Source organism: Tursiops truncatus, chromosome 2, assembly GCF_011762595.2.
Source record: "Tursiops truncatus isolate mTurTru1 chromosome 2, mTurTru1.mat.Y, whole genome shotgun sequence".
Classification (NCBI taxonomy): Eukaryota; Metazoa; Chordata; class Mammalia; order Artiodactyla; family Delphinidae; genus Tursiops; species Tursiops truncatus.
The window spans coordinates 24,269,430-24,294,238 of NC_047035.1; the positions used below are offsets into that span (position 1 = coordinate 24,269,430).

At 42.0% G+C, this 24,809-nt stretch overlaps 1 protein-coding gene and 1 pseudogene across 23 annotated transcripts in view; both read right to left on the minus strand.

Annotated features, from left to right (window-relative positions):
* Window positions 1–24,809, minus strand: part of NRXN3 (neurexin 3) — a 1,624,030-nt gene that overhangs the window by 988,101 nt on the left and 611,120 nt on the right. The window lies entirely within an intron of this gene.
* Window positions 12,896–13,215, minus strand: LOC101326365 (potassium voltage-gated channel subfamily E member 3-like; annotated as a pseudogene).

Genomic DNA, 24,809 nt, shown 5'->3' on the forward strand with positions numbered 1-24,809 from the left:
AGAGGGGGAATCTACATATTCAGAAGTCTACAAATTGAGAAAAGGTTTGGCAAAGACAGCAAATATGCCTAACCTATCCCTTTGAAAAAAAGAAAAGCAATTCACAGTTACCATGATCCTCTGTAGGCGCACAAGTCTTACCTAAACAATTTCATACTTAATGTATAACATGAAAACATTTTTTATTCAATAGCATATGTAGCCATGGGTCTGAAAAAGAAACATGTACAGCACAAGGAGAGTTGAGTATCACCTTTAGAGATAATATTATTTATCCATAAGACGCTACAGGGCAGACTGACTATCGGAAGAGGGACCTTAAAAGTCTACAGATACACCTGCCATCTTGTTACTGCACTGAACTGCATCCTCTGGAAAAGCTTCAGAGGTGCCAGCTTTCAAGATGGTTAAAGAGATACAACAAGGAGTAAATAGGCATCAATAATCTTACTTTGCTGTTGACTGCAAAAGGGTTTATAAAATAATCGATATTCCAGGTTTCCAAGTACTCAAAATACGCATCATAAATTCACTAGAGATTCAAGAAGGATTCAGATTAATTGATGGATAGCTACTTATAGTTACTTGAAAAATGGTTATTGGGCTTCCCTGGTGGCGCAGTGTTTGAGAGTCCGCCCGCCGATGCAGGAGACACGGGTTCGTGCCCCGGTCCGGGAAGATCCCACAGGCCACGGAGTGGCTGGGCCCGTGAGCCACGGCCGCTGAGCCTGCGCGTCCGGAGCCTGTGCTCCGCAACGGGAGAGGCCACAGCAGTGAGAGGCCCGCGTACCGCAAAAAAAACACCCCCAAAAACAAAAACAACAACAAAAAATGGTTATTAATTTTAGAAGAGCTATACTTTGGATATATCCTCTAAATTCTTGAGGTGGACATCATAAGAAAAAAAATCTATGTTTTTTCATGCCTTCAGTCTTGTTACCAGCATAAGGAAAAACATGCTGAACCAACACGGTATGTAGTCCTGCTTTCCACACGGGAAACATCATTCTGCAACTGCGAAAAACCTAAAACAAATCACCTAGGGGAGGTGTGTAGGCACAACGTGGTTGGAAAGTTTTATAGAACAGTCATGAGCCACGGATTAGGGCTGTGCACAGCAACGCGGGTGGAACTGGGAAGAGACATCGGGTTCAACTACTCTGACCTCTCATTGTACCAAAAGGCAAATAAGACTCAGGGAGATGGTCAAGAGGCCTGACCAAGGTCATACAGCTACTTACTACTGAATCATGACTAGAAATACCATCTCTGGGCTCTTCCCTTTTTATAGGACAATCTTTGGACCTAGTCCATAGAAAGATTAGAGATAAAATACTGTGACTATAAAGTCCTGTGGCATTTCAATAACAAGCTCTCCTTGGAAGGGCTACAAGAGATATCTGTGTGTTCTAGGAAGATATATAATAGTGAATGAATCTCCAGTACAGCAATACCCCACACTAAAACCTATATTGCTGCTAAATTTGAAAAACACTTCCTGATACACTGCGTTCAAATGATTTTTGACAGCAGCATTCATTATCTCTGGGATCTTAGAATTTGGTAGAAAACTGGCTTTGTTTTCCTGTGCTAAAACTGTTTCTTTTCATGATTTCAATTTCTAGCAGTAAATGCTGGTTCACAGACATATTCAGGAAAGCACAGGTATGACACACCCACTAGGCTTTGGGATGACTTTTTTTTTTTTTACTCTAAAAGTAAAGCTGAAAAATTTCCTCCCAATGTTTTCCTATAACTCATTATAGTTTTACCAGAAGAGATGAACAAATCTTTGAAACATAACTTCCAGCAGGTAGGTTTTTGTCTTGTCTGTTCTACTTATCTTTACCAAAATAATAATATCATAAACATCTGTCTCCACAGGAACCCTAAATCATCTGGTAGGAAAACATAAAGATCATTCTAACCTAAGAAACTATAAACTATGTGAACACAGGGACTGTCGTTACAGACCTGTACTTCTTTTATATTTTTCATTCAATCTAACCTAGTGCATAGTAAAAACCTAGTTTTGGAGAAAAGCAATAAATTTGAAGCCAGGAAACTTTCAGTTTAATCCTTGGCTCTTCCACTGACTAGTTGTAAATCTTTTTTTTTTTTTTTTTTTTAATTGGGGTATTGTTTTACAATGTTGTGTTAGTTTATACTGTACAGCAAAGTGGAGTTCCCTGTGCTGTACAGCAGGTTCTCATTAGTTATCTATTTTATACATATTAGTGTACATATGTCAATCCCAATATCCCAATTCATCCCACCCTCTTCTTTCCCCCCTTGGCGTCCGTACATTTGTTCTCTACATCTGTGCCTCTATTTCTGCCTTGCAAACCAGTTCATCTGTACAATTTTTCTAGATTCCACATATCTTGAACAGAATATTTTAACTTCTACAAGACTCAATGACCTCATCTGAAAAGACCTCATCTTCTTAGATTGCACATCTCACAGGACTGTTGAGAGGATTAAATGAGCTAATGTATATAATCAAATAATTAAGCAAAAGACTCTAAGACTGTAACACTATAGGTGCTCAAAAAATGTTAATTTAATTCATTCATTGCTGGCATTCCAAACATAACTGTTAGATTGAAATGGACTGAATTCACCTCCCATTGAAATGTGGCCCAGTCTCGGGAGGAAGAGAGCAGATGTTTTTGCTGATTGATATGCTGCGTAGAATTTTGTGAAATGAAGAAAAAGCAAAGCTAGGAGAGGGAGCTGAAATCACTTGTAGAGACTACCTACAGTGGCATGTGGCCACTAGCACACAAGGTAAGGTCCACAGAACGATGACTAATTCAGTTGAAACAAAGCGTGTTTGACAAGGATGAAACGTGTGTTGGGGAAACTCGGGACAGGATGAGTGCCACTAAAAATTAGAAAGACCAAACTTGGCTGCTGACAACTTCCAAGGATATATAACAACTAGGAAATAGCAACAGAACATATCATCAGAGGATGCTTGACCTTGGCTAAGTGGATTATTCCAACAGGTATAATTAAAGACTGCCATATGCACTGCAGAGTAGCTAGTTACCAATATGACTGTAGTTTCAGAGGCATCAAAAGGAACCCACTGCCAAATAAATACCTCTGTCACCCAGGCCTCAATGCTGAAATTACACTCTTAGACTATATCTCTGCTGCAATGCCTTGAATTATTAATAATGTATTCTTTGTTATGTAATAATTTATTATATCATTTTCCTAGATCAGACTTTTACATGGGAAAGAACGGGGAATAAATGAGGACCTTGGGCACTAGGGAAGGGTAGAAGGCAGGGGAGTGACAAAGGAGAGAGACAGATATGAACCTGAGAAGCTACGGACTGGAACTATTAATGGCTTTTCCTTCATTAGTAGGACTTTCCTTGGAAAATGTAAGTACTGCCAGTTTGAGAGTCAGTCCTCAAACATGGACTAATAGTAGCTGTGCATCAAATGTAAAGTTATACCTGTTTTACAATATTATATGTTTTTAAAATAATGAATGCCATAATCACCAACACTTGTCGACAGCTGGCCCTGTACAAAGTGTGTTACATACACTAGGCCCTGTGAGCTGGGTCTGTTAGCATTCCCATTTTATATCTGAGAAAGCTTGGGTTAGGATGGATTAGCTAATCTGTCTGTTAAATGGCAGAGTCAGGACCCTGGTCACACATTATGACAAAGGGGAGCAAATGCAGACACATATGAACATGAAATCCATGTTTATACAATGTCACAGGCAACAGAATGAGAAGGTAGGTTCTTACAGAGCTGAGAATTTCTCTTCTAGCATGATGACAGCAACAAAAGTGCTTTCAGACACCTGACTTATAACCAGAATTTTTACACCCAAAAGTAACCTATCAATTATTAGACTACTTAGGCCCAAGCTGTTATAAATAGTAAGCTAATTTATAATCATTGTTAATTACAAAACCATCACACGTTAAGTAACAATACAATAGCAACAAGGATAAACTATCCTGTACCTGGAAGAAACAGACTCATGCAGTCAACCTCAGGCTTACTTTCTCAGAGTACAGGCGTATTAACAATGATGGATGTGTAAGCAAAGAGGTATAAATCTGGATGCAGGGACTCTTGCACATCAGCTAGAAGGAACTGAGATGACCAAGGGCTCTGCTTTTGCCAGATACCATTTCACATATTCACTAAAATAGTCCATCATCTGCTCTGAGGCAATTAAGTTGTTTAAGTTCTTATGTCTGCCCTGCTTCTTTCAGTCGCACCCAGCTGGCAAAATAATTTAATTTCAAGGTACTAAACAGGAATCTATTCTTCTGTATCTTCCTACAAGATAAAGAAAAGCATTATGGTATACTACTGTATCTATTTTTAAATGCCACCCAAAAATTCCGTTTTCTGATAACCAAAATTCTTGCCACTGCCCAGCATCAAAGATGGTTTTGCTGTGAATAGCTATTCACCAAAATGATAAAGACTTAAAGTTCCGCCTCCAACCTCCTTGTTGACACTAGTGCTGTAAAGGTCTTCTAAGAATCATTCTGGGCTTCCCCGGTGGCGCAGTGGTTAAGAATCTGCCTGCCAGTGCAGGGGACACGGGTTCGAGCCCTGGTCCAGAAAGATCCCACATGCCACGGAGCAACTAAGCCCGTGCGCCACAACTACTGAGCCTGCGCTCTAGAGCCCGCAAGCCACAACTACTGATCCCACATGCCACAACTACTGAAGCCCGCATGCCTAGAGCCCATGCTCCACAACAAAAGAAGCCGCCACAATGAGAAGCCCGTGCACCGCAACAAAGGGTAGCCCCTGCTCGCCACAACTAGAGAAAGCCCGTGTGCAGCAAAGAAGACCCAACGTAGCCAAAATAAATAAAATAAAATATATAAATTTATTTAAAAAAAAAAAAAGAATCATACTGAATTTTGATTCTGCTAAGGGTAACATTTGTTCCCCATTTTCATTGTTTCCTTCCATTTGGAGAGATGTCCCATACATGCAACACTCCTGGCAGTCCCCCAAAGAAGGAACTGTGGTTTAAGTCTGCCTAATTCTGAAGAGTAGTATTAACAAGACTGCTTAGCTATGAGACCTGAGCATCACTCTATAACACAGCCTTTATGGAATTCAGTGGCATCACATTGGTAGCTTGAACCTGACCAAAGTGGCAGTACTTACACCACAGAAATCTACAGACACTAAAACCCAGCCCCTCCCCCACAAGTGTTAGCCACCTGCCAGGATACCACCGAATGGAAGACATATTATAATCTTCACCTATCTAACTCCTGTGTTCACCTCAGTTGATAATGAACTCAGTAGGGGGTACCATTTACTGCACTGTCCCAATCTCCAACAATTTCCAGAGGATTTTCTACTTGCTATTTCTCCCAATCATCAGGGAAATGAAAGGTTTTTAAAAGGGTATCTGTCTAGTTCTGTATGTCTCAGCTCAAAAAGAGAATAAATATAAAACCTTGAAGAATGGCCAGACTGTAAAGCAAAATAAAATCTACAACCATTTAAAACTTTTCTGGAAATTGTTCATAAAACTCTTTTCCTTGAAATAAGTAAAACAAGAGAAAAATAGTTTACTTTCTCATCTTTCCTGTAATATTTTATGTGACTTTATAACTTTAATGCATAGCCTCCTTTTTTATAAAAGAGGTATTCACCCCTGAAAAATCTGAAGCTGCAATTTTAGCAGATTCTACACAGCGGTGCTGGTATTTCAGTCACATGATCTAAATTACAGAGTACCTGCTCTGCCTGCAATTCTGACGCTTCCCTACTCAGCCTCCTACAGGGCTCTAAGCAGAAGTTTCCATCACTTCATTTACAAAAAAGATAACACTTTAATTAAAACAGCTGCATGGAAACAGCCATTGGAATTAATAATAATATTCTAAGGCAACTTTAAAAGAAAACCTTGATTGAAATACAGGTAGTTTCCTTCTTAATTTTTACCTTTCTTCTTTCAAGCTTTTGTTAAAAGAATGCACCAAATCTTAACCTGTATACAAATGTACTATGGTCAGTTTGACCATCTGGGGCTAATGTGAAGTCACTACAGACTCCATCATACACAGTGTCCTGGAGAGAATACTGAACAGGTAAAGACCTGACGTGTTACCCTAGATTTGGGGACACCACATAACCTTGGGTGGGTTCTGTAATTGTGCTAGGATCATTCTCTCATGTATAATGTTATTCTACAGGGTTTCTAGGCCCTTCCTGCTCTGGCATCCCAGGCACCCTCTCTCTGTAAAGTCTCAGCGGTGGCCTGCCAACCTCTGTCTCAGCTACAGGCATGTTACCATAACCTGCCATGCACTGTTTGAGTTAATTAAAGGGAAGTGATTACGTTTTGCCTTTTAAACCTTTCTGAACTCCACGTTCTACCTCCCATCTCCACACGCAGTACCTAAAATGGTGCGGTGCTATGGTACACGGCATCATTGCGCCTGTTCTCCCTGAAACCTCTGCTGTCAACGTGTCTTCCCCACCCTTCGCTTCTCAAATAATTAGAAGGCAGTGAATTCCACTTAAAGCCTCCTGTTCCCCGAAGTCTCCGCCCCCTTTCACACTCAGGATGGGATCTTTGTTCAGTTTTCTTACAGCCACTTTGACGAGCTGACATATTGGCTCCAGACCCTCCGCCTTTCTCCCCCCCTCCCACCCCCTATTCCACTCCTTCTCTTGACGAGCTGGAGAGGAACAGCTTGAGGTAGCTGTTTCAATTATAGGCTGCATCAGTTAAAGTGATGGTATTTTTTACATAGAACATCTTGAACCAAATTTAAACATGGTCGTTACTATCTGCTCATCTCGGTAAGGTTTCTGTGGGTCATCGTGGACTTTCCAGAATCACCAAGTCTCTAGGTTGGAGGGCCCCTGGGGGCCACCTGGTCCAGTTACCCATCTGATCCATAAGTCTCCATGATGCCTCTGTCAAGGGGTCCTTCAGCTTCTGCCTGTGCCCACCCGGCAGCTGGAAACCCACCACCAGAAGGAGAGGCAGCTCTGGGACAACGCAGGCTTGCCTTGTACTCAACTCTTACATCTTATATCTAAACAGCATTTGTGTATCTCTGAGTCTAAAATATATATTCTATTTCCATCCCAGTTTAACAGATGGAGGGAAATGGGGACAGGCAGGCTAAGTCGCTTGCCTGAGGACTCACATAAGTGTCAGACCTAGGATATGAGCCTAGACCCACCCCTTAAGTCCCGAGGCTATACTGTCTCTATCTTCATAATGAGTACTGAAAATGCCCCCTTGATTCAATTTATTAAACCACTTTAAATATTTACCTAATTTATTTTTTATTTGCAAGTGTTCTCTGTGTCTCATTATTTACTGCTAACTCTCCACTCTTGCTTGCTACTGACTTCAAAAACAAACCCATTCCAGCTCCCTCGGCCCCTATAATGAGAATGTTCACCTCCATTTCCCTCATTTATTCTAATCTTACCCACCCTTCAGGGCCTGGCTTAACTTCATCACCTGCAGGGACTCCTCCCAGCTACTCAATTCAACAATTCTTCTGCCAACAGAAACAAACGGCTTACTCACTCTTGCTAAATAATTATTCTTAATATCTGGGTTCTCAGGTTGACTGTAATCTCACCTACAAGGTAACTGATAGCTTGAGTTTTTATTGGCGCCCCCCTGGCCCCATAGCAGTAGTTTAACAAACAGGCTGAACAATTTCAGAATACGATTCCGAATACCTTAAGGACGCTTCTGTCTTATTTCCTTTGAAAATGCTTCGGGGTGACAGATTCATCAATAACCTCACTTCTAGTCTGGGATAAATAAATTATTCTGAAACTCACCCAACTAATGTTGACATCTTCTCTACTTGATAGCAGGGCCTGAAACTTATCTCAGGGGGTTAGCTGATGCATTTCTGCAGACTGACCACCAGATGGCGCGCTTTCCTTTCTTTTCAAGGCTATCCAGCCCCTGACCCAGAGCCTTCAGAAATCTGAAAATCTACTTTGCAAAAAGGCTTTGGTGACACTGCTTCATCCAACCACCCATGCCATAATACAAAGAACCCAACATTATCCTAGTCTCTAGAAAGAAGAGGATCCTCAAACACCATCCCATCTTAAGTATGTTCACTAAACAGATGGGAATTCAGGGACAAGAAGGGATGGGAATAGGGGGGATAGTACACCAGTAATACATCCCAAAGCCCACACTTTCCCCTCCACATTCAGGATGACACCTTCATATGGCAGTAGGGCTGAGCACTGGACAAGCCTTTAGATGCCTCTCCTTCTTAAATTCTAGGCAGATCAGTTCTTAGCCAGAGAGGCTGGGGGTGGAACTCTATTAATATCCCTTATTCACTGCAATGCCCCAAATATCTTGAGAACCAGATTTCCTTTCCCACGTGAAGACAGCCTACCATAGTTCTTTCCTAAATCCTTGACAGTTTTACAAGCAGGGTGGTGAGTGGCCTTTCTTTCTTTGAAAAAGTGTATATAAATGTACCTATTCATAGAAATCTGACAGAGCTGACACCTGGTTCTCCAAAAATGTAGCTTCACTCTAACCACATTCCACTGACATTTATAGAATATGATTATTTTTGATAGTGGGGAACAAAGGGGGAAGGGTAATCAGAATTGTAAAGCACACACTTTCATCCAAAGTTTCCCCACTGCAAAGTGAATCGTTATTTTCAGGATAAACGTGCAGTACCCAAATGTAGAATATTTCTTCTCTTCCCTTTTCCTGGGAAGAGATGCTTTGCCTCTCCCTAGTGGACCTCACACCTGCTTCTCCATGCTCTTTACTTCACTAGACATTCCCCTTCTCCCAGACCTGCTGACGTGCACGTCCAGACAGCCACGCAAAGCTACTGGTTCTCTGAGAAGTGACAAAGTGCTTTTGAACAGTACACAGGCCTGCTCTCTTAAGTGTTGGGGAAAGGCCATCAAATTCTGGGCAGGATGCAATTCAAGTCAAATTTGACATGTTGCAAGTTAATGACTTTATTGTGCTTCGTGGTTTATATAATTCAGTCATAAGCCATGGCAGGTTGGGCACATTTTTTTCAGACAGTTAAGAATTAGGAGGACTTGAGGCTGTCAGCTTTACCAGATGGTCATTAACTGGAAACATGCTACTTAAGCAAGGTATACTCAAGGGGGAAAAGGCTCAGAGAGTTTCATTCGCCATGAACCTCTACCTCTTCATACCTACCTCTCAGGCAGGGGTGAGCGTCGCAGAGAAGGAAGGTGTGCTGAGAGAAAAAGTTTGTCTTACCTCTTTCCTAGCTGCCCTCGGCAAGATGAGGTGGCAACGTGCACACTGTGAGGATTCGACTTACAACATCAGAGATAAAGTAACTGTGCCAACAGCACAGAAATTCATTTCCACGGGCTATACTCTTCACAACATGCTATGAACTTGAGACCAAAAAGGTGAGAAGAAACTGGGCACAGAATTTCACTGGGGCAAAGTTGAAAGAGTGGGGATTAAGCAGGGATTAAAAAAAACAGTGGAGAGATGGTGAAGGGGGGCAGGCAGGAAGGCAGACCGCAGAGGTCTGAGAGTAGCGAGGGAGTTTCTGAAAATTAACTAAATGCATTTTATCTACTTCCACTGACCATAAGTGGTTTCATTTTCATTGTAACATGTTCAAGGGATTCTGTCCAGGCCCTGAGATTCCCTCAGAGTTGTTGGGAATCTCAACACTTGTGTTTAATGACATACCAGGGAACCCAGGGTACAAGACAGGTAGGATAAATGGACTAATGGAAGGATTGCATCTTATAACCACCTGTTTATGAGCAAAACCCAGTCATAAAAGCAGCTGTAAGCAGAAAACACAGAAACATTATTTTGTCCTTTTGACATACATTATAGTCTTTCAACCCCATAAGAGAAGCAAAGATTGTAAAGAACTGATTGTAATTGTCATAATTAACCGCATGCACTTCTCCACTACATCGTACAGCTTTGCAACTGGTAGACCCGATCAGGTATAAAAGAAAACAGAGCTTTTGAAATCTCAGGAGATGGAGGAAATGACCCTTATCCAATCCCTCTCATTCTAAATTACTATTGGTAGAGGCAAGATAATTCCCCAGCCATTTCAAATACGGAAAACATTCATAGAGAGGACACAACTGGCGTCTAAAGTCATATTTCGCCATTTTGGATGTGATTTGGAATGGGGGTTGGAAAAGAATGGAAACGATGATCAGATAAGATGTGTATGAACACTGAAGCAGATGTTCTTGTAGTCATTTCTTGGAAGACGTGAAATGGTTGTATGAAAAAAAAAGCAGTCGTGTCTTAAAGAAATAAACTCACCTGGAAACTCTGAAGACCTCTAAAGGGTTGGTTGAGTAAAAGCAAAAATCTCAGTCTCTTACACCCAAACACACACACACACACACACATATAACATGCTCATACGCTTCTGGAAAGTTTGGACTTAATATCTTCATTACTTTTTAAAAAAAATAACTCAAAGTAATCCAAAAAAACCAAGATATGAAATAATAAAAAATTCTTCCTTTAGATTGGAGAAAGGAGATAGACAGGATAGTGATAGGATTCAGCTATAGAGTGTGAGATTTTAATTTAGGAGCTAATATTCAGAAGAATGTAAGTTCATGGGATTTTAGAGCTGGAAGACACCTGGCCCATTATGTTGCCTCCTGCCTATTCCAATTGTCACATCAACTTTACTATAGTTCACAGAATGAAATATTATGCATATTCAAGGTCAACATTCTTTCCATAAGCAAGAAGGAGCAGATGCCAAGGGGGCCAAAGTGTATGAGCAAGATAAAGAAAGAATGAGACCAGAAGTTACTGAAAAGGGGTGACTGCAGAAATTAAAATTACTAAAAATAAGAATTTGCAGAGGAACACATTGAGGTTAAATTTTGAAAAACGCCTTGACTTTAATTATGCTATACCTATCTGTGAATGTTGGCTAAATTTCTTCAGCTGTCTCCTAATTCAGAGAGACAGAGCTATTCCAAATCACAAACAACTCAATAAAATCAATGCCATGTATTACCACAAAACTCAGATATTATATTTTAGTCATATTTTTTGATGAGTGTTTTTACTTGTAGATGTAGAAATTACAGTTCGACTAAGAAAGAGCCTGGAATATGAATCTGTAAGTACATAACTCAAATAAGAATTCTGTAAAATGTGGATGATAACTTCTATACTGCCCTTATAGTTTCTTTCAGCCAAAGATTGTTTCAACGGATTTTTTTTTGCAGGCCTGTGACAGCAAGACATCACTGGTTGGTTACTCCAACTATCACTCATTATTATTTAAAGAATTTGACATCACATAGTAATATGTTATCAAATATGCTAGTGGCTAGGAAGCAGCAGAAAGCAGACAGAAAGGAATTATTACTAAATGAGGCACAGCCAACATATAATGGTATCTGAATATAAAACCATTTTTTGGCTGTTCTATGCATAATGGTGAACTAAATATAAAACCATTTTGTGGTTGCTCAATAATATTTTTTCAACCAAGTCATAAAACTTTAACAAATTCTGACTAAATATAAGTCAACCTTCCCTTTTCTTTTCTTTAAGTGTCTAGCCAGTTTATACACCACACTGGTAGTAGAATCAGGGCTGGTTCTCTTTCCACTGAATCAGGTACCTGCCTCTTTTAATATGATAATCTTCTAGGTGTGATAATAATCTTCTAGAAGCAGATTTCAACTTGATATCAGAAAATTACTCACAGAATTCATTCAAAACGTTAGAGGCTTCCTTAGAGGTAGTGAAGTCCCCAGGACTGGAGATGGGGCTGGGAAAGGCAGTGGGACATGGGTGGAAGGGCACAGGGACCATGGAGCTAATGAGGCTTGACAGTCAGGGCTCTGCACTTGCATGGCTCCTTCTTAAGATCTTAGGAGGGGCCCCAACAATGTATTAACATGGTGATATGTTTTTGTAATACTTGCAAAAATATTTTAAAGTTCTTTTTCTTAAGGAGGGTCCCCCAGAATTATATAAGTTTCAGGCCTAGATCCACTCCTAGGTAGCACACAGTTTTGCAAAGCACTAGGCAAGGTGACCAGAGAACCTGGGTTCCAGTCATGGTACCGCTTTGGCCCAAATGGGCAGAACGGCACTTGCTCTGCTTCCCTCACAGGGGGTAAAATCACAAATGTTAAATGGGCTGAAAAACATAAAATGTGAAAAAATATAAGTAACATAACTTAGATTTCCTGTCTGTGATATGGGATAATCATCACTGTTTCTCAGGTTATTGAAGATAACACATCAAAACATGTGTCCTCAGGGCATTTTCCTGTCTCATTTCCCTCTGCTACAGCTTCCTCTTTTCCTTCCTCTAGCCCCTAGCCCCCAACACTCCTGCCACTAGAACACTCATTTGTCATTATATGTTGCCACTTGTATATATATACATATATGTGTGTGTGTGTGTGTGTGTGTGTGTGTGTATATATATATATATATACACATATATATATACACACATATACTTTTTTTTTTTTTTTGGCCACACTGAATGGCTTGTGGGATTTCAGTTCTCCGACCAGGGACTGAACCCAGGCCCTTGGCAGTGAGAGCACGGAGTCCTAACCACTGCACCACCAGGGAACTCCTGCCACTTTTATATATTTGTTCAAAGGGCTCCTACTGTCTATAAGTCTATCTTTGCTGGAAAAAATCCTTATCCACAAGGCCTAGGTCTGCTAGATCCTCTCCTCCTTCCCCAATGATGACTTCCCTTAGTACTGTTTCTTGTTGATCTTACAGATTAGAACCCTGAGGCCAGATGTAACACATAGCTGAGTTCTGGAGGCCCCACAAGATAATCCTCAGGAATCTTGATCTTCTGCCATCCCTGGCCTCTTAGCATTAGAGCATAGACACACGGTTCTTGATGTATACATGATAGGGGTCACTGCGCTTATCCACTTTGCGGGAGCCAGGATGAGGCTGCCCACAGTGGCAGCAAATAGGAACATGAACAGCAAATAGGCAGCAAATAGGAACATGACGAAGAGAATGTACATGTAGGAGTCGTCATCGCGGCCAGGTAGGCTGGCCCGCCTCTCCTCAGTCAGGTTGTCTGACCCTGGCCGGCAGAGCAAGTTGCTGTAAAGAGTGGCATTTAGAGCCTTCATCACAGTGTGCAGGCTCTCATACCAGGTCCCAGTCCCATTGGTGGTCTCCATAGCAACAGGGATTCAGGTGGGGGAAGAATCGGAGGATGCCCTCCTTCAGAAGCCTTCCTTGTTTCTCGCCCTCTCTGATCAGCCCTGCAATCTCTCTCCATTTAGGGGTACCATTCTGTAGTCCTGCTGCCGGTCGGCAAGGCTCCCGGGGCGCCGTCTGTTCGTTGGACACCTTGCCCTGGGCTCGCGAGTGCCCTGCACTGTGCCCCAAGGCGCTCCGCCAGCCCCCCTGCTCACAGCCCGCGGCCAGCACCGTCTGCGCCCCCTCCGCCCTGCCACCTTTTTCTTTAAAGTAAAACAGTTTAAAATCTGTTCTACCCTCTGAGTACCTGGAACTAAGGCAACTAATTATGTTGAGAACTAAGTTAGGGAACATCACATACATTCTCTCTTCTGTTTCTCATTAAAACTCTGTAAACCAGGCATTGATATCTCATTTTATAGATGAGAAAACTGAATTTCAGAAAGATGTGATAACTTGCCTAATTGTGGATAGTTAGTCAAACAAGGACTTGAACCCAGGTATGGTAGATTGAATGGCAGCCCCATGAAAGGATATGTCCATGTCTTAATCCCCACAACCTGTGATTATTACCTTAAATGGCAAAAGAGTGAATGTTACTGCATACAACAAAAGATGTGATTAAGTTAGGCATCTTAAGTGGAGGCGCTTATCCTGTATTGGCCAGGTGGGTTCTAAATGCAAGCACAAGTATCATCATAAGTTAGACACAAAGAGGAGCAGACACACACAGCAGAGAAGGCCATAAGAAGATGGAGGCAGAGATTGGAGTGATGCAGCCACAAGTCCAGGGACGCCGACAGCCATAAACACTGGAAGACACAAGAATGGGGACCCTCTAGAGCCTCTAGAGGGAGCCGCAGTGACCTCCAGGAAGCATACTGACTTCAGACTTCCGGCCCCCAGAACTGTGAGAGAAAAAATACGTATATAGTTGTACGCCAACTAGTTTGTGGTAATTTTCATGGAAAACTGATACAGGAAACTGATACAGGAGGTCTTCTGGCATCCTTCTGCAACCCCATTCAAGTTCCCTGATGTGAGACTGCCAGGCTGAAGACCTCAAAACATGGTACTCTAGACTCTCCCTAGGTCCGTACAGACTTGGGATCAACCATAACAGACTTAAAACTGAGGTTCTTCAGACTATATATGAATTAGTGTTCTTCATATTTGATTCAAAATGTTCCCATTAGTACAAAGAAAACATACAGGAGCACAAGTTCATGATTTCATGTGAGTGTCTTTCCTGCGGTGAATGGGACTGCCCAAGAAGGAGAACAAACTGAAATCCTCCTTCACTTAACTGTTCTCAGTGAGACAACTTTGACACTGCAGCTTCTAGGTGCTTAGTATTAAATGTGTAGAAACGAGGGTAGGTCTGGTCTAAAAGATTTTAACATTCTTTTCTGCCTCTAAGCATATCTATAATTATTCTCAATAAATACTTGTTGAATGGATAAAGGAATCAATGAATGAGTATGTGGCTATATGCATGGAGCCCAAATACTCAAGCCCATCGTGTCTCAATAACTAATATTTAAGCCAAAAAGAATGAATGTCTTACACAAATATCACGCTCTGGGGAAATAACCTGAACAGATTATAAATGATTGGATTAAAAGGAGTAACTCACGAACTAACTCTATGGCAATAATACAATTAAACTCCCTGTGATGAATTCCTAGAGAAAGGACATGAAATTTTAGGTATAAGGCAGTGTAAGAAAGAACCTGAAAAGTGAAATCTGAAGGACAATTTTGACTCCCAAGACAAAGGGTAAAGAGATCATTATTGTACTTTCTCTGTGTCAGGTAATATTCCAAGTTCTTTGTAGCATGAAACTATTTAATACTCACTACACAAGTCTAAGAGGTAGGCACACCATTATCCCCACTTTATAGGTGAGAGAACAGGTTACAAAATTTATCAAAATCATACAGACAGTAAACAATGGAATAATTAAGAGCAGAGTGGCTATCTGTCCAAACATTGGTGAAGGAGATAACCAAGGAAGAGCAGTTGAAGAAGAACCTGAACATGAAATCCACCAGTTCATTGATTCTTTCTTTCATTTTTAAGATATATGCGCCAGGCATTTTGCTAGACACTGGAGATATAATGGAAAAGAAAATAATGAACTAATAAAATGTTCTAAAACAAAAGGGAGAGACTTAATTCACAAATAGGAGAAAACTAAAACAGAATTGAAAATAAGTGATTTTGGGGAACATGCTTGTAAGTGAATTTTAAAAAAGTGACTACGTTTTCTAAGAATTCTTCAGCTATGAGCCTTCCCTAACAGTGTCTTGGTGATCACAGGATGTTCTAAGCCCTAGTAATGCTAGATGCTAGAAAAACGTGAAAGTGCCTGGGAAGCCAATTCTCAAGGAACTCATGTGAAGGAAAAATTATCTTACCAACCATAAAAACAGGAAGCTAAGCAGAATAGGGCTGAGAAGAGTTTACAAAAAGAAAAATAATCCATTTGGTTCTAAAGACCAACAAAGCCAGAGGTGATTTTTAGCAAAGCAGAGGCATGTTTTAGCAATTCTAAGTAACTAGGTCAGAAATCACTTTACTCTGTTCCTTCCAGCACTATGCACAGGAAGTCAAGAGACTTCACTTACATGATAGGAATCTTGGAGAAACGCTCAGACTCTCAAATTAGGAGGAAGTAGGTTTGAATCACAACTCTGTTAAATACTAGCTGTGTAACCTTAGGCAAGTTACTTAAAGACTCCCAGTTTTAATTTTATCGTGTGGAAAACAGATAATAATACAACCCACCTGAGAGGCTGGTAAAGAATTAGATGTAATTAGATGTATGTGAATTGTTCACCAAAGACGCTGGTACATAGGAAGTGTTCCATTACTGATAAGTAGTCGTGTTATTATCATTTGACAGGCTGATTGATCAATTACTGTGGCTAGAGTAATTATTAAATTTGACCAGAAGTTTCTCACTGTTCATCAACATTCTGGTTTTCCTCCTAAAGGAGGACTGTACTTTCTTGCTGCCTTGGAGCTACATAACACCATGTGATTTGCCTGAGCTAACGGAATGTATGTGGAAGTAAAGTGTCACTTCTGGGCAGAAACACTTCAATGCCAGTCACAACAGCCCTTATGTCCTCCCTTTTTCCAGGGGAACCAGCAACATGCCCGACGGTGAAGGGCCCGCCAGCCTAGCTCCCTGAAGAGTGATGACACAAAGCAGAGCCCCTGGCATTCTGTGATGAATATGAAGTATGGACTGAGAAATGAGCTCCATGTGTTAAGCTACTAGGTATGGAGTTTGTTACCACAGCACAAGCCACCCTGCCCTGACTAACAGAATAGCAACCCAGATTGGTTGTGACCGTCGATGGATAAGTAATATAAATACCTGAAGTCCATTTATCTATTGACCCAATCTTTTGCAATCTCTTGTTTTGGTTCTTGTTACCTTTATGCCCTTTTCAAATATTTATAAATCAAGGCTGTCTCCATAGCTTGAAATTTTCCCAGGACAAAGGCTATGACTTTGTAATTTTCTTTATAGCAGCAAATACAAAACAGGATTTACCATTTAATAAATGCCTCTTTGACAATGGCAATGACAGTCATGATCATAAAGCTATCTTCATGATAATCCCTTAATGTCCATTCTGACTTTCTCTCTACTTAATAGCTCTCTTAGAAGAAAGCTATGTATTTTTAAAACAACTGTCACCGAAGAAGTTATGTAGGTAGGCATGTTGCTCTCTGTTTTAAACCTATTCTGGGAATAGGAAAACGAAACTGTAAAGCTGATATTCCCAAGCCTTGCATTAATGTTCCAGAACAAGAAACAAAAACTCGAATGTGTTCATGTTCTATAAAGGAAGCATAAAAAACAATTAGTCTTTGTACAAGTTTCCCTTATCGGAGCACTGATGCGTAAAAACACTTAGAGACTATTTGCATGTCTCAGAGAAGCAGAAGCTGGCTGAGGAGTGTCTGTGCGTGCAGAGTGGGGGGTGCTCTCTTCATTCCTGCAGAATCCTCCAACGTCACAAGACATGAGATCCTGCTTGCTTCATCTGGGCGAATCAGTGGCCAGAGTGGCAAGGCTGGTCAGCCTGCCTTGGACAGGTTAAAGGGGCGAGGAGAGGTGGGCAGGGAGGGCAGTGGGCATCAGGGTGGGTGCGACAATGAGCGCAGCCCCCAGAGAAGACAACGTTTCACCTGCACCCCCTTGCTTACTCCAAGAATGGTCTGCAGAGCCGGCGTACAGCCCACGGTCGGGTCTACGCTCACTGCCTGTCAGCACTTCCTTCACTCCAGATGAGGCTGTGGATGAGTGAGAGGCTCAGGTGACCAGCACAAACAGATGAGAAGCAGAAAAAGGTTGAGGAGAAACCTGCAGACTTGGCTTCATCAAGGTGAAAGGTGAAAGGACGGGAGCTCAGCTGCAAAATGCTTACCACGACCAACCAGGGCCCACATGCTCTGACCTCCCCTCCTCTCCAGCCTTGCCTGCTGCCGCTCTACCCATACCTCACTTGGCCTCAGCCACATTCACTTTGTGTTCTTTGAAGGGCCTCTTCATGCCCCCTCACTCAGCTAGCTAAACCCGGCTCATCGTTCTAAGATCTGCTCAAATGTCACCTGCTCAGGAAACCCTCCTTGACACACCACAGCCAGCCCGGAATAGGACAGGCCTTCTGGCCGTACACCTTTGCACACTGAAATTCCCCTTCATGGCACTTAGGAAGAGAAGTTCTTCACTGTGCACCAGGATGTTTGTTTAGTGTCTGTCTCTACACTAGCTAGTAAGCTACATGAAGGAAGAGCGATGTCTGTCTGCTCGCCATTGAATCTCTAGCACCAGCTACTCTCCCGGACACACACAGTGCTCACCAAACAGCCGTTAAATGAAGGGAGCTAGTGGAAGGTATGGAGTGCGGCACACCCATGAGCTTTGTATCTTTCGGCGTAACCCACGTCCTGCTTCTCTGAGGCCTTGGCCAGCCTGGATCTGGCAGCCTGTCCTTGGACAACTCCTGGCCAGAATTCCCACTGAAGAGCACATTCACTGGGAGCACCCACTTAAAAGGAGCTGTCCCCTGAACTGGAATGTGGCTAAGAGAGTCCCAAAAGCAGAGGGAGGAATTAAACCTTAACCCTTCAGCCAAGAAAGACACAAGTTTTCCTTTACTCTCTTCCTGGAAAAACTTAGAATTTGATGAGAGTGTGAACCTAACACTGACTGTCATATCCTCCCGGAGGCACTGATGAAACATAACACTTCTGGATCCTGAGGGCCTTTTGTTTCTTCCCCCCAGAGGCTCCATGTTTTTCATGATGATTCAGGTCTGGGAACATCTGGGTTAGGGAATTTTTTCAAAAAACTCAGCTCCTCTATTCCAGGTGTTGGCTAAAGGTTTGGGAACTGTGATCGCTCTTTCTAGAAAGAGAAGAGCAATGCACAGGTCAATGCAATTTCTAGAGCTAACAAGCTCTGTGGTTTCCAGGACCTTATATCCAAGAAGGACTGCCACAGGGCTGTACTGAGGAAGTGGAGAATGTGGACTTCCTTGTTAACTTTGGAGACCCCTAGCCCCAAAGAGCCAGGTCTTACTGAATGCACAGGAGGGGCTGGACAGAAGCGCACAAAAGGAGTAGACGTTCCCCCTCCTGCAGGGACAGGCAAATGCGTTACGATGACCAGAGCAAGGGGCCCACAACTGGAAACGTGAAGGGTGTTATGCAGCAGGGAAGTGGCCCTCTTCCCTCAACAATGACTCATCCATCCTGCTCACCTGGCAGCTGCAGTCCCTCTATCCTTCCCAAACAACGAACAAAAGGCTGTAAAGCAAGACTGAAATCTTCAAACAGAGCTATTTTGTTGCAGTAACTTTTAAGGAGAAAAAATTCAACAACGACACTCTTGAAAATGAGCAGAGATGAACTTGTGAATTCAAGAGAGACTTAACACTAGAAGAATTTGAGCCAGAAGTTTAAGAATGTGAGCTTTGGAAGGAGGATAACCCTAGATGCAAGTTCATTTTCTGCCATTTACGAAGTGTGTGCTGTTGGCCAAGTCAGTCTCTATGCGCCTCAATTTCCTCATCTGTAAAATGGAAAGAATAGTACTGAGCTCTCATTGTTATTTGGAGAATTAAGTAAAATAATGGATGCAACAGCATAGTCCAAAGGCCTGGTAGGCAGCAAGTGCTATATAAATAATAGCTATATAGAAAACCAATATTAATATTATAATTTAATATATATATAATACGCATTTAATATATGATTTGAGAGTATGAAACCAATTCCACATTATAAATATAGTTATCAGGAATAGCAATGCATCCACATTCTCCTAGACAATAAAGAGGTCTGTAAGAATTCACGTTACAAGAATGAAGTAATATTCTTAAGTAAGGCTGTTAGCCTATAAAAAATTATTTTAATTAATCTTATAATGATCTAAAAGCATAGCATGGTTTAAGATAGACTTTATGAAGAACTTCTAAAATAGAGAGATACTTTAATGACTTTTTTTAACAGAAGAAAATTTGCTAGAGGAACAAAGAGAGTTAAAGACTTTGTTCTTGGTTATAAAACGTCTATTATAATCCTAGATAGTAGAGGTTTAGGGGAAAAAAGAAAGGAGCTGTGCTAGTCCTATTTTATTCTCCTTGGTAATCACTCTGTATCTGATACCAAATATCAAATATCTAACCTATGTCACTAATTCTAATCAATACCTAACATTATTCTATATCTAAGATAGCTCAATGAAAACTCTACTTAGCCTTCCCTGCACTTCAAATACAGATATTCTGCCTTAGGTTCCAAGAAATCTACCTGAGAAGATGCTGGTTAACCCAACCTAAGTCTAAAGATTATAAAAATAAGATTTTATATCTATGCAATTATCTGTTTTCTGGAATATTATCCTAGGACATAACACGCAAAAGTGGGTCTTCACTAAAGATGGAAGCTCAGATAATGGATGGATTTCAATACAAGATTAAGAGAAGAACAAACACATGGAAGAGAACAGCCAAAGCATAAGACAAGAGAAACCCACAGGATGACTTCCATCTCCAGCTCTAGAGATGCCAGGACAGGAGCAAAGGGCCAACAACCAGCAGTAGGAATTTCTCAAAGGACACTTGCTCTTTCTAAGCGAATCAGAGAAGGGTGCTATAGGAGAGTATTCCCTGCTCAACTTAAGTAGGAAACAATCTCAAGGATAGAAAAAAGAAATCCACCAAAATAAAGAAACAAAGGACTAGGGCAAAGCATTTTCAGATTTCCTTCCATAAATTAGCTGGACAACTGCCAGGAGCACTCCAAAGGCCCAAAGTGGCCATTATTCACAGTTAGACCTAACACTAAATTCCCAAATCAATAAAAATTTTAAAGCCAAGAAAGAGGGCCTTAGGCCCTCTCTTAGGTGGAGAGAGGTTTGCTTTTGTTTCAATCAGAGCTTGGCTGACATTCCTAACCCCAAATTTGCTTCTGGATTGAAATAAAGGGAGAATTTAGAAATAAGGATAGAACTGCTGTAATTCTGAATAAAGCATTGTAAATCAGGCATCCTAAACAGGGGTCCACAGGGGTGCATTCACAGTCGCCCCTTGCACTCAAGGTACAGCCTCTCATACCTCATCTCCACCCAACCCCAGCAAACGTTTCTTAGATGGGGATGGAGGTGGACAGTAGGTGGCGATGTAGGTTAAATGAACTTGAACACGGACTTCACTGAATCCAGACAGACTTCAGGGGAGGGAGCAGGGGACTCTGTATGCACAAAGGAAGCAAAGGTGTCTCTAACCTGGGTTGCAACAAGGAAACAGCCTCCTCGATGCACTGTAGGACTTCGGCCCTAACTCTCCTCCATCACAGTCATTTCTCCCTGCTTTTTGCTAATGCTGAAAGCCTTTCCACTAATGGAAATTGTCCCATTCACACCTTGACATGGAATATACATAAAAAGGCAGTAATTTTGCAACAAATCAAAACAAAATACATGTCGTGAAATAAACTAATACTGGAGCCCTCTAAACTATCACGGAAAACACAGATGATGCTGATTTCTTTTCCCTCAATTTCCTCTCTTCTCAAGGGTTCCAAATTATAGCCCTCACTTGTGAAAAAAATTCTATCAAAATTTAGACTAGGGTTCTCTAATGGTAGTCACCAGGCAATCTACATCAGAATTACTGAGCATGCTTATTAAAGTGCAGATTCTTGGTCCCATCTTGACCTAGTAAATCAGATGTTCAGAGCCTGGATAGGAGGAAAACACATTTTAACCAGCCCCTCACTTAGGCAATAAAATTGCTCTTCATATCTGATACGTCACTGAATAGCCTACCAAGAAGTAGGCAAAAAGCCTTTTTGAATAACAGTATTTATATTCAGGGCAGGAGCAGAAGCTGGAATTTGTAAGGAGAAAGCTGTTTTTCTCCCCTCTCCCCACCATATCATGACAGATAACAGAATCTGTATCAAAGAATAAGTAACACACTCTTTCCTTTTTTCCTTTTATTTTGTACCTTGCCTGTTTCCTAAGACTGCCTGGTCTGGAAAATTTAAACATCTTAACTTTTTCAAGTGCATACAACTTTAATACTTAAGAGATTTTGGATGAAGTAGACAAATTTTACAAGAGAGCTTAAAAACTGGTTTAGGGTGTGCTGTGTGTCAGAGCAAGACCACAAGTATAGCAAATTACAGGGGCACCCCTACAGTGCTCAGGGGAGAACCCGGATGCAAAAAACTAGAATTCAAAGTATAGTGGCTGGAGGAAAACGAGTACAAAATTCCGAGAGCCCGTGAAAGAGCATTTCATTCTGAGAAGGGGTCATATTAAGATCAGATTAAGATCACATTAAGATCAGATTAAGGTGAGGCACACTGCATTTTCTACATGCCACAGGCTTAGCATATTTGAGGGGCAGGGCCCTTTATAAAAGTTGCACTTAGTTTTACTACACTATTAGACCCAGTAGTTGTGCAGAGGTTCCTTGGTAAACGAAGGCCCTGGATAAGACCAAAGTGTTACAAGGTTGAGTGCTTTGTGTAGCTGAATCTCCCAACAGAAAGTGCAACAGAGAACAAAGTCTATGTATACAATAAACCGTAGCAACAACGACGAAATAACAGACAGACATACCGTGGGTGGGACATATAACCGTTTTTTCATAACTCATCTCTCCAACTCATTAAAAAAGATTGGAGAAAAAAAAAAAACTGGATATCAAGTGCCCAGGTCATACTTTAAAAAGAACACAGATGCCTGGGGAGTTCTAACAGGCTATGACAAATCTCATCTCCCTGTGTGGGAGCCTGTCACGTGCCCCCAACCTATTGCTTCCTCCTTCTCTGAAGGTGTGGCCGGCCCACTGCTGTCACCACCAGCTGCCACCAACTGCAGGAGCAGCTGGTGGAATACATTTCAGCAGAGAATCTCAGCAAAGTGCGTAAGTCCCGTACGGGCAGCTGTAAGCAGAGCTATCATCAGCCGGGCTGAGCTATTTTTGGAACCATCTTAACTGACAGTCCTCTGCTATACTCTCTTCCCGCTTTCCTTTTCCAGCCCTCCTGTCTCTCTCTTCCCCAACCTGAGACACCCAGGAGTGACTGATCAATAATATGATAAAGAGCAGACAGCTGAAGGGAACTGGTAAACAACTGACATAAGTAGATAGATTCAGGAGCCATACACAATACAGAGGACGTGATTAAGGCTGGGGCATCTGTAGACAGATAGCCTGTGTAAGAATTCAGGCTTCACAGATGGACTGGGGGTGGGTGGGGGGAGGAGAGTTGGGAAGGGGAGGTTGCAAAACAAAATACAAAATTCTTAAGGAGCATTCTCTCCTCCACACGCACCACATGCTGCATGGGGTTCTCGACTTAGCAGGGCAAAGAGTGCAATGGACAAGTTGCCCCTTAACCTTCCAAAGTTCGCTGTTCTTTATGCTTAGTATGTGCTGGTGAGCACAAGAGTGGCTAGAGAGTCGGTTATGAGCAAGAAGGAAGAGAAAACTCAGCAACGGAGTTTCAGCAGACCCAAACCAACTCCCCCGCTTGTACCCCAAGACTCAGAAGTGAAGCTTTGCTCCTCTTAGTGGAATGTTTAGACAGGAGCCTCCCCTCTGTGACCTGGTCACAGGGGCTGAAGATCAACACAGCAAGGGACACACAGACCCAGCACTCAAAGGCGAGCTGACCCCCAGATGCCCAGGAGTTGGCACTAACAGCCCTGTTACATTTTCTTAAAATAATGGAAGCTTTGGATTTCATGTTTATAGTCTGGTTTTCCCCTTTATCATTGTCTACATTCTTTCTTTTCAGTCTCTTATTAACAATGATGAAGTAAAACAGTACAGCATGCTGGGAAGTGTGTTGAAGGCAGAAGGGCCTGGGTTTGAGGTCCAGATGAGCGATTCAACCCCCTCCCTCTTTCCTCTGTACCTGTCTCCCCTTGAACAAAGTACTCAAAGTCTTGAGAGAACACGAGAATATGTAAATTGAATCACATCACTCATCTCCTAAAACATCCCCAAAGCTTCCTGCTCCTCTTTGAATAAGATCCTTATTCAAAGGATCCTTTGAACAAGATCCAAACTCCTTGCCTTGACCTGCAAGACCCTTGCGTGGCCCATGCCTCTTTTCTTACCATCTGCCTTCACCTGTTCACTCTTCAGCCTCATATGCTTTCTTTCTATCCTGCAAACACACCTACTGTGTTCCCACATTCACAAGACCCTCTGCCTGGACCCTTCTCCCTAGATGCCCACGAGGCGGCCTCCTGCTCTTTATTCAGGCTCCAGATCAGTGTCCCCTGCTGGGGAGGCCTTCCTGACCACCCTCCTACCCCGACTCATAAGGAACGCCGTTGCCTCATCTGACTTTTTTCATGACATACTGCCCCAGAAAAATTATGCTATTTATTTGTTGACTTGCTAATTGCCTATCTCCCTTCTCTAAAATACGAGCTGTCTTGTTCAGAGCTACATTATCAGCACTTAGAAATATGGGCACTCAATAAATATTGCATGAATATTATTGAATACACTTGTTTCCTCACCACAAAGACGAATGATAATACCTCCTTGGCAGTGTTGTTAAGAGGACTACATGAGAAAATGAACATAAAGTGTTGGCCGCAGTGCCTGAAACACAGTAAATATTTAATGTTTGGATTTTTTTTTTTTTTTACAGATTTTGAAGGCCACTCCCTACCACCTGAAATAGCTTTCTTTTACCCTGATAACTCAAAATCTTTCAGTCTTTTTCAAATGCTCATTCCAAGTATGTCTATAAGTTTTCCTGACCCAAGATTCCTCCTCTTGACCAAGGTGCTTTGATGCTTTTCTTATTAAAATACACTAAGAAAAACAGTAAGTGATGGGCTTCCCTGGTGGCGCAGTGGTTGACAGTCCGCCTGCCAATGCAGGGGACACGGGTTCGTGCCCTGGTCCGGAAAGATCCCACATGCTGCGAAGCGGCTGGGCCCGTGAGCCATGGCCGCTGAGCCTGCGTGTCCGGAGCCTGTGCTCCGCAACGGGAGAGGCCACAACAG